The sequence below is a fragment of the Salmo salar genome, chromosome ssa19, assembly GCF_905237065.1.
Source record: "Salmo salar chromosome ssa19, Ssal_v3.1, whole genome shotgun sequence".
Lineage (NCBI taxonomy): Eukaryota > Metazoa > Chordata > Actinopteri > Salmoniformes > Salmonidae > Salmo > Salmo salar.
This window is the reverse complement of record NC_059460.1, coordinates 39,128,377-39,139,213: the sequence shown is the minus strand read 5'-3', so window position 1 is coordinate 39,139,213 and position 10,837 is coordinate 39,128,377. Positions and strand designations below refer to the sequence as shown.

At 42.8% G+C, this 10,837-nt stretch overlaps 1 protein-coding gene across 2 annotated transcripts in view; it reads right to left on the bottom strand.

Annotated features, from left to right (window-relative positions):
* Positions 1-7,080, bottom strand: part of LOC106578757 (zinc finger MIZ domain-containing protein 1) — a 389,252-nt gene extending 382,172 nt beyond the window's left edge. For both annotated transcript variants that reach the window (XM_045702291.1, XM_045702290.1), the window contains exon 1: positions 6,900-7,080. The gene's annotated coding sequence lies outside the window, so the exon portion shown is untranslated. The remainder of the gene's footprint in view (positions 1-6,899) is intronic.
* Positions 7,081-10,837: the final 3,757 nt, after the last annotated feature.

Below are 10,837 nucleotides of genomic sequence, written 5' to 3'. Positions count from 1 at the left end.
AGCATTTGTGGAATCTCTTTCAAGTCTGTTGGAAAAGCATTCCAGGTGAAGCTGGTTAAGAGAATGCCAAGAGTGTGAAAAGCTGTCATCAAGGCAAAGGGTGGCTATTTGAAGAATCTCAAATATATGTTTTGATTACTACATGATTTTGGTTACCATAGGCGTTATTTCATAGTTTTGATGTCTTCACTACTATTCTACAATGTAGTAAAAATAAAGAAAAACCCTTGAATGAGTAGGTGTTCTAAAACTTTTGACCGGTAGTGTATGTCAACGATCCCCCAAAGGAACATGCTTCTATGTATAACATTGCTCTGGTTTTGTATGTAATCACTCCACATCTTTCTGCTCGATACCACAATGTCTTTTACCAATCTGGGCGGTAAACCCGTTAAAGTGTTCAATCATTTTGCTGAGTATTTCAGATGGAATCAAAACATTCAATTGTACCAGAGGCCACCAAAACAGAGCTTGGTCTGCAAATAAAAGTTGCCCCCGGACCCAACTTGACAGCCCGGAAAACTCTGGCTGGCTATTCCACACACACACCAGTGTTTCCCCTTTATGCATTTATCATGCTCTCCACCCAATCGTCAACAACCGCATATTCCCTTCCTTCCTGTCTGTCTGTGTCTTGGACTGCCTGCCTGTTTATCCATCTCTGTTTATCGGTCTCGGTCTGCTTGTCTGTTCTACACCATAGGAATAGAATCAGTCTGCCAGTCCACCCATTATGACATCACCGACTTGAATGGGGGACGCATGTTCTATAGATTCTGTTTCTATGTTCTACCCAGCCTTCCTCCAGTCTGTACAATAACTGCCATCAGCGCTAGGCAAAACCAGAAAAGCACAGAGTGCACACTATAATGTGATTAAATGTTCTGTGGTCTGGCGCCCCTCCCAACTACCTCTCCCATCCTTCTCTCTCACAAAACACACACAGATTCCCGCTCTCAATTCAATTCAATTAAAGGGGCTTTATTGGCATGGGAAACATATGTTAACATTGCCAAAGCAAGTGAAATAGATAATATACAAAAGTGAAATAAACAATAAAAATGAACAGTAATCATTACACTCATAGAAGTTTCAAAAGAATAAAGACATTACAAATGTCTTTATGTATATATAGGTCTCCCTCACACAAAAAACAGTCTCTCTCTCTCTCTCTCTCTCAGGAGTAGTGTTTATAAAATAGAACCCCTATGTTAACAGTCAACAGCAGACTTAACAGGTATGACCATCCTGACTTTCTGGAATAGAGTTTATTATGTGAATCTGTCTGTCTGTCTGTCATTAGAAAGGTGAAGCATCACATATACAGTGTCTTTGGAAAGTGTTCAGACCCCTTGACTTTCTCCACATTTTGTTGTTACGCTACAGCCTTATTCTATAATGGATTAAATAAAACACAATCCTCAGGAATCGACACACAATAATTACAAAGCAAAAACAGATTTTGAGATAATTTTTTTTACAAATATATTAAAAATAAAAAACCAAAATACCTTTTTTTTTTTTCTTTTTACATACAGTGGCAAGAAGAAGTATGTGAACCTTTGGAATTACCTGGATTTCTGAATAAATTGGTCATAAAATTTGATCTGATCTTCATCTAGGTCACAACAATAGACAAACACAGTCTGCTTAAAATAATAACACACTAACAATTATACTTTTTCATGTCTTTATTGAACACACCCTGTAAACATTCACAGTGTAGGGTGGGAAAAGAATGTGAACCCTTGGATTTAATAACTGGTTGACCCTCCTTTGGCAGCAATAACCTCAACCAAACGTTTTCTGTAGTTGAGGATCAGACCTGCACAACGGTCAAGAGGAATTTTGGACCAGTCCTCTTTACAAAACTGTTTCAGTTCAGCAATATTCTTGGGAATAATTTGCCAGAAGCTCTGTGGAACATCCAGGTGCTCTTTTGCGAACTTCAGACATGCAGCAATATTTTTTGGGACAGCAGTGCCTTCTTCCATGGTGTCCTCCCTTGAACACCATTCTTGTTTAGTGTTTTACGTATCGTAGACTTGTGAACAGAGATGTTAGCATGTTCCAGAGATTTCTGTAAGTCTTTAGCTGACACTCTATGATTCTTCTTAACTTCGTTGAGCATTCTGCGCTGTGCTCTTGCAGTCATCTTTGTAGGATGGCCACTCCTAGGGAGAGTAGCAGCAGTGCTGAACTTTCTCCATTTATAGACAATTTGTCTTACCATGGACTGATGAACATCAATGCTTTTAGAGATACTTTTGTAACCCTTTCCAGCTTTATGCAAGTCAACAATTCATAATCTTAGGTCTTCTGAGATCTCTTTTGTTTGAGGCATGGTTCTCATCAGGTTTTGCTTCTTGTGAATAAAAACTCAAATTTTGTGAGTGTTTTTTATAGGGCAAGGCAGCTCTAACCAACATCTCCAATCTCGTCTCATTGATTGGACTCCAATTAGCTGTTGGAGAAGTCCTTAGCCTAGGGGTTCACATACCTTTTCTTGCCACTAAGTATTCAGACCCTTTGCTATGAGACTCAAAATTGAAATCAGATGCATGCTGGTTCCATTGATCATCCTTGAGATGTTTCTACAACTTGGAGTCCACCTGTGGTAAAAATCAATTGATTGGACATGATTTGGAAAGGCACACACCTGTCTATATAAAGGTCCCACAGTTGACAGTGCATGTCAGAGCAAAAACCAAGACATGAGGTCGAAGGAATTGTCCATAGAGATAGGATTGTGTCGAGGCACAGATAAGGGGAAGGGTCCGAAAAAATGTCTGCAGCATTGAAGGTCCCCAAGAACACAGTGGCCTCCATCATTCTTAAATGGAAGAAGTTTGGAACCACTCTTCCAAGAGCTGGCCACCCGGCCAAACTGAGCAATCGGGGAGAAGGGCCTTGGTCAGGGAGGTGACCAAGAACCCGATGGTCACTGACAGAGCTCTTGAGTTCCTCTGTGGAGATGGGAGAAAGTTCCAGAAGGGCAGCCATCTCTGCAGCACTCCACCAATCAGGCCTTTATGGTAGAGTGGCCAGATGGAAGTCACTCAGTTAAAGGCAGATGACAGCCCTCTTGGAGTTTGCCTAAAGGCACCTGAAGACTCTCAGACCATGAGAAACAAGATTCTCTGGTCTGACGAAACCAAGATTGAACTCTTTGGCCTGAATGCCAAGCGCCACATCTGGAGGAAAGCTGGCACCATCCCTACGGTGAAGCATGGTGGTGGTAGCATCATGCTTTGGGGATGTTTTTCAGCAGCATGGACTGGGAGAGTAATCTGGATTGAGGCAAAGATGAACAGAGCAAAGTACAGAGAGACCCTTGAAGAAAACCTGCTCCAGAGCGCTCAGGAACTCAGCCTGGGGCGAAGGTTCACCTTCCAACAGGACAACAACCCTAAGTACATAGCCAAGACAACACAGGAGTGGCTTCGGGAGAAGTCTCTGAATGTCCTTGAGTGGCCCAGCCAGAGCCCGGACATGAACCCAATCAAACATCTCTGGAGAGACCTGAAAATAGCTGTGCAGCAACGCTTCCCATTCAACCTGACAGAGCTTAAGAGGATCTGCAGAGAAGAATGGGAGAAACTCCCCAAATACAGGTGTGCCAAGCTTGTAGCGTCATACCCAAGAAGACTCTGTTGTAATCGCTGCCAAAGGTGCTTCAACAAAGAACTGAGCAAAGGGTCTGAATAACACTCCTACAAGTGAGAGCAACCCAAATCTTGTTTTTTTTTACCCCGGTTTTTAAACAAGTAATTGACCAATGTTGGTTCGATTGGTATCTTTATCCTGAAAATACATGATCAAAGTGATTTAATAGTTGGTATTCAGCAGTCATTAAATTATGCCTTATTTACTTGAAATAACTACTAAAATAGTGATTTTTGTCAGACAGCAGCTCTATAGAGATGAGATGATGACTTGGAATTAAATAATAAAGACATCAAAAAGGCCTGAAACAAACGTAATATACACAACTGAAATATTTTAATAAAGTAATGTGAGTAAATAATGGTTAAAATGTGATGAGCAGTAATGGACAGTCACTACCATCATGGGACTTTTATTACACGGTGGGTGGTGTGGTGTTGGTGTGGTGGTGTTATGGTATGGTGTGTGGTAGTGTTGGTGGAAGGACTGCCTTTCTTAACTCTATTCCTTGAACTGCATTGTTGGTTAAGGGCTAAGGGCTTGTAGCTAAGCATTTTTACAGTAAGGTCTACACCTGTTGTATTCGGCACATGTGACAATAAAATTTGATTTGATTTTAAAAGTGAAAAAGTCGAGCTGTGTTATCCATCCAATCAGCTAAAACACCACAGCAAACTGAAGAGCCTTCCTTATCCCTTTACTATGTAGCTAACACCTTTCCCTTGGTTGGTAGAGGAGGCTACAGCTAACACCTTTCCCTTGGTTGGTAGAGGAGGCTACAGCTAACACCTTTCCCTTGGTTGGTAGAGGAGGCGACAGCTAACACCTTTCCCTTGGTTGGTAGAGGAGGCGACAGCTAACACCTTTCCCTTGGTTGGTAGAGGAGGCTACAGCTAACACCTTTCCCTTGGTTGGTAGAGGAGGCTACAGCTAACACCTTTCCCTTGGTTGGTATGAGAGGCTACAGCTAACACCTTTCCCTTGGTTGGTAGAGGAGGCGACAGCTAACACCTTTCCCTTGGTTGGTAGAGGAGGCTACAGCTAACACCTTTCCCTTGGTTGGTAGAGGAGGCTACAGCTAACACCTTTGCCTTGGTTGGTAGAGGAGGCTACAGCTAACACCTTTCCCTTGGTTGGTATGAGAGGCTACAGCTGAGGTCAGCATGGTAGAGTCTGTGTGTATGTGTGTCTGCCCTATGATAATACACAGGCTCAACTTGGGGGCCCCCTGAGAGGTTGCGGAGGGGAAGGATGGAGGGGGAGAGAGGGAGAAGGAGGAGGGGAGGAGAAGCTCTCCAGTCCTTGAGATTGAAGGATTCTATTGGAATCCAGACTCTGATCAAGCAACATGTCACCTAACAGACAAATGGTCAGAGAGACAGGGCTGCTACCTTAAATCAATGCTTCTTTACAGGTTCCATCGAATGCCTCGCTTTGATCCTTGACCCTTTGGGATGTCACTCATATCCCATCCTAATTTTTACAAAAGAGTAAACTTGAAAGACGATGATGAACCAATAACCAATTACTGCCACAAGTAATGAAGGTCATATTTAATAGTTTGAATCTACAAGCCAAGTTTCAAATGCTGAATCACTGCTACACGTGGACAGGACCAATTCCACTCAGACACACACTGCTGTTCTGATGGGGTAGAGAGAGAGAGAGAGAGAGGTAGAGAGAGAGAGAGAGAGGTAGAGAGCAGGAGAGAGAGAGAGCAGTAGAGAGAGAGAGAGAGAGAGAGAGCGAGAGCAGTAGAGAGAGAGAGCAGTAGAGGGAGAGAGAGCAGTAGAGGGAGAGAGGTTGACTTTTAGTCAGGTCACCTATTGAAAACATGAAAACCCATCTTGGACCTCTCTCTCAGCACATAAAGACTAGAAACATGTGTTTCTCTCCCTGTTCTTTATTTATAAAATCACAATAGTCGAGAAGTAGACACTCCCAAAACATACTTTACAGCCAAAGTAGACAAATATAGTGGCATGCAACAATTGGGAGATTTATCTGAATATAATTTTTTTTTTTCAATTATAACAATAGTCTACTTTTTAAGTGGCTCTCAAGAGAGAGAGGGGAGAGAGAAAGAAAGAGAGAAAGTGAGAGAGAAAGTGAGAGAGAGAGACAGAAAGAGAGAAAGGGAGAGAGACAGGAGACAGAAAGAGAGAGAAAGGGAGAGAGAGAGACAGAAAGAGAGACAGAAAGAGAGAGAGAAAGAGAGAGAGACAGAAAGAGAGAGAGAAAGGGAGAGAGGGAGAGAGACAGAAAGAGAGAGAGAAAGGGAGAGGGAGTCTATCTCTGACAGTGATTAGAAAGCAGAACAGCTAGGGTGGTGTGCTCCTGGCTTCTATTTCCCCCGCTTGGCGGTTCTTCCTAGACAGATGTACAGGCAGCTATGAAAGGAAAGCTAGTTCTGTGTGAGAGAGGCCCACCTTCAGTCCCTTCTGGATTCAGATCCAGACACACCGCCAGAATTCAGGGAGTAAATGAGTTCAACCCACTACAACAGTAATAACAGTGGGTTAACACCAACAAAACAACCCCTATCAGGCGTGTAACTTCTGCACACACAAGTAGTAGGCTAATGATAAACGTATTACAAAATAATATAGGCTAACCTTAGCCTATAACCTACATGGGATCATTAGGAATTATGACGCATATTTATTATGATAGGCTACCCTAAACAGCAGGTTAAGTAAATCACATTGTATGATATATTGCAATGGTTGTTAATAATGTAACGCTGTTTTTATTAATGGAATTTTGACAGATGACAAAGAAAGATTGTTGCACTGCCATGTGTCTCGCTCTACACCAATGTAATCTCCTAAAAGTGACCACCAAGACACGACCCACATATCTAAACCCGCACACACACACACACACACACACGCGCACGCTGTTGGACTGATCCGAGTCTTGATCCACCAAAAAAATCTACGAAACAACACATCCGCCGCCGTCAATACCAGGCTACGGCATCTCGGCTACAACGGAGGAAATGCACAACCTGCCGACTACCCTACAAAATACGTCTCTATCTCCAGCGACGTCGCAGCATTGATTACACGACAAGCGCCCTAAATGTCGCTTCAAGTGGTCACTCCATTGTCGGGGAAACAATCCCAGCGAACCAACTGGTAGAAAGAATCACAAAACCCTCCCGAGCGAGATGTGTTCAACGCGACAGACACAGGCTGCAACCAACAGAACAATCACGTAACTTAACTTACCAGATTTAAAGCGAGTTGCGAAACGACTCGGAGAAAGTCCTCTTTAGTACATTTCAGGATCTTGTTTTTTTCTTCTTTTTTTTTTGGAAATGATCTTCCTCTAGTCACACTACCACTGAGAATGACTGGGGCTCAACGTCAGTAGGTGAATCAACTAAGATAGAGAGAGCGCAGTAAGTTGAAGTGTCAAATTACATTGGCCATTCTATTCCCAAAGGGCCATGCTTGGTGGTTAGGAACAAAATGTGTAGCGGATTTACAGTGAGGAGCCGTAACATGTACAGGAAGACACTGGAATGGACTGAGCTTGTCGCCTGGAAGAATTTGACATCTGTTACGCTATAAACACGGTGTTATTTCATTATATAACGGGATAATTAAACGTAGACGTATTTAATGATAATAATAATGTATTATTTTTAGGAATAGGTCATTGTTTTTGTGAAAAATTGGTAATAAACACAAATATATACATAACATGGATGCATATACAGTAAATATCAACTATCTACTCTGTGTCACAAAAAAATACGTTCACCACCTTTTAAAACACCTTGTGTTATCAATCTACCAAATGGGATATTTTTACATATTATTATTATTATTATTATTCACATTAATATTACTATGATTACTATCATTATTATTATTATTACTCTCCAGTGCTCCGCCATTCGAGTTAAAGCCATGTTCCGTGTTTTCCTGGTTGCAGTCTCTGATGGAAAGGTCTGATTAACAAAGGGGTTTTCTATTTTGGCCAAAAGACCGTCCTCTCTCCTCCTCGCTCCTCCGTGAACCGGAAACCGATAAAGTGGTCGGAGGGTGTGTGTCAATTTGTTAGTCGGAAAACGGAAGAGTGTCCTCCCCTCATCTTTCACCGAGGATACCAGAGGATGAAGAGGTGAAACGAGAGGGATAACTGGGCCCAAAATCTGTAATCTCCAGCAGGTGGCGCTTTTTTTCACTCACCAACCTAGGAGTTTTTGTATGGAGGTCAATGAGTGTCGAATTTGGTTAACAAAATATCTAATGGCTTATTTGCTACTTGTGGCTTATTTGTTCAAATATAAGTTCCGTAATGCTTCCAATTTGCTCATTCATTCCCCTTCCTCTCCCCTGTATCTATTTCCCAGGTTGTTGCTGTAAAGGAGAATTTGTTCTCAGTCAATTTGTCTGGTTAAATAAGGGTTAAATAAATAAATAAACACTACCGTTCAAACGTTTGGGGTCACTTGTTTTTGTTTTTGAAAGAAAAGCACATTTTGAATACCATTAAAATAACATGAAATTGATCAGAAATACAGTGTAGACATTGTTAATGTTGTAAATGACTATTGTAGCTGGAAACGGCTGATTTTGAATGGAATGTCTACATAGGCGTACCCATTATCAGCAACCATCACTCATGTGTTCCAATGGCACGTTGTATTTTTTATTATTTTTTTATTTAACCTTTATTTAACTAGGCAAGTCAGTTAAGAACAAATTCTTATTTAGAATGACGGCCTAGGAACAGTGGGTTAACTGCCTTGTTAGTGGCAGAACGAAAGATTTTTACCTGGTCAGCTCGGGGATTTGATCTAGCAACCTTTCGGTTACTAGCCCAATGCTCGTACATTAACACTAGGCTACCTGCCGCCCCGAGTATTAGCTAATCCAAGTTTATCATTTTAAAAGGCTAATTGATCATTAGAAAACCCTTTTGCAATTATTTTAGCACAGCTGCATTCTGTTATCCTGATTAAAGAAGCAATAAAACTGGCCTTCCTTAGACTAGTTGAGTATCTGGAGCATCAGCATTTGTGGGTTTGATTACAGGCTCAAAATGACTGGAAGCAAAAAACTTTCTTCTGAAACTCGTCAGTCTATTCTTGTTCTGAGAAATGAAGGCTATTCCATGGAGGAAATTGCCATGAAACTGAAGATATGGTACAATGCTGTGTACTACTCCCTTCACAGAACAGCACACACTGGCTCTAACCAGAATAGATAGAGGAGTGGGAGTCCCCGGTGCACAACTGAACAAGAGGACAAGTACATTAAAGTGTCTAGTTTGAGAAACAGATGCCTCACAAGTCCTCAACTGGCAGCTTCATTACATAATACCCGCAAAACACCAGTCTCAATGTCAACAGTGAAGAGGCGACTTCGGGATGCTGGCCTTCTAGGCAGAGTTGCAAAGAAAAAGCCATATCTCAGACTGGCCAATAAAAAGAAAAAATTAAGATGGGAAAAAGAACACAGACACTGGACAGAGGAACTCTGCCTAGAAGGCCAGCATCCCGGAGTCGCCTCTTCGCTGTTGATGTTGAGACTGGTGTTTTGCCAAAAAGTAAAAGACTTTAAAAGACTCTAGGTAGTTTTGTTCTATACAGCTTAATAAATAAGGCTACTAAGCTACCAAGTAGCTCCCGAGCGGCGCAGTGGTCTAAGGCACTGCATCTCAGTGCTAGAGGCATTACTACAGAACCTGGTTCGATCCCAGGCTGTATAACAACCGGCCATGATCGGGAGTCCCATAGGGCGGTGGCACAATTGGCCCAGCGTTGTCCGGGTTAGGGGAGGGTTTGGCCGGAGTAGGCAGTCATTGTAAAATAAGAATTTTGTTCTTAACTGACTTGCCTATTTAAATAAAGTTTAAATAAATTAAAAAAACAAGCTGCTAGGACAAAACTGACCTTGCTGCATCTTCAATTAGCACTGAAGTGTGAAGTGAGAAAACTCTTGAGCCGAACAATGGCAGCAGAGTTTCACAGCCCCCCCCCCATCCAAATGTAGAGGCCTTTGAAGCCCCATGCGCCATGGCGTATCCCTGGGCAGATGTACTCACAGTACAGCACCTCATGGATATTAAAAATAACACTGCACGGAAAAAGTACAAAAAGATGCTCCTCAAGGACAATCCAGAGACACTATTTGCTGACTGCAACAAAGAGGGGAATGTAAGCTAATTACTTTTCCACACAGACCATCCTCTAGCATGGCACAGTGCTATAAGAGTACACTACCCCTCTGTCAATGTGTACAAGTCTTGGACAGTAATGGTGCAGGGCATCCTCATGCAGGGCATCCTCATGCAGTTCCAGCAGGACTTTTACGGGATCAAAGAGAGAGAGAGCACAGCAAAGCTCTCTCTCTGTGACGACTCCCCCATCCTGAGTGAGTCTGATCACACCTCTTCAAACTGTCCTGCAGACGACGATAGTCACCCCCCCCAGCACTGAACACACCCAGGTCCCACAACTGCACTGCTCCTCCATTACTGAGAGGGATACATTCACAGAGCTGGAGAGACACATGGTGGATCTCAGAGAGCTAGTTCACAAAATCCAGACAGAAAAGACCCCCCCCCCCAGACCCAGAGGGCGGAAGGAGGAGATGGACGGCTGTCTGAGAGAGCTGGCTGCTCTACGGACTGAGGTGAGAGAACTTAGAACTTCCCTGTGGCTCAGTTGGTAGAGCATGGTGTTTGAAATGCCTGCATGGTGTGTGCAACGCCAGCGTTGTGGGTTCGATTCCCACGGGGGGCCAGTACAAAAAAATAAATGCATGAAATGAAATGTATGCATTCACTACTGTAAGTTGCTCTGGATAAGAGTGTCTGCTAAATGACTAAAATGTAATGTAAATGAGAGAAGCACAGCTAACAGCAGTGAAGGAGGAGGGAGAGAAATACATGGGACAGCTAACAGCAGTGAAGGAGGAGAGAGTGGAACACATGGGACAGCAAACAGCAGTGAAGGAGGAGGGAGAGAAACACATGGGACAGCTAACAGCAGTGAAGGAGGAGAGAGAAGAACACATGGGACAGCTAACAGCAGTGAAGGAGGAGAAAGAGGCCCACATGGAACAGCTAACAGCAGTGAGAGAGAGGAACACATGGGACAGTGATTGAAAAAGCTTCTTCTACTTTCCCCAACGCACAAGTGGTTATCTCC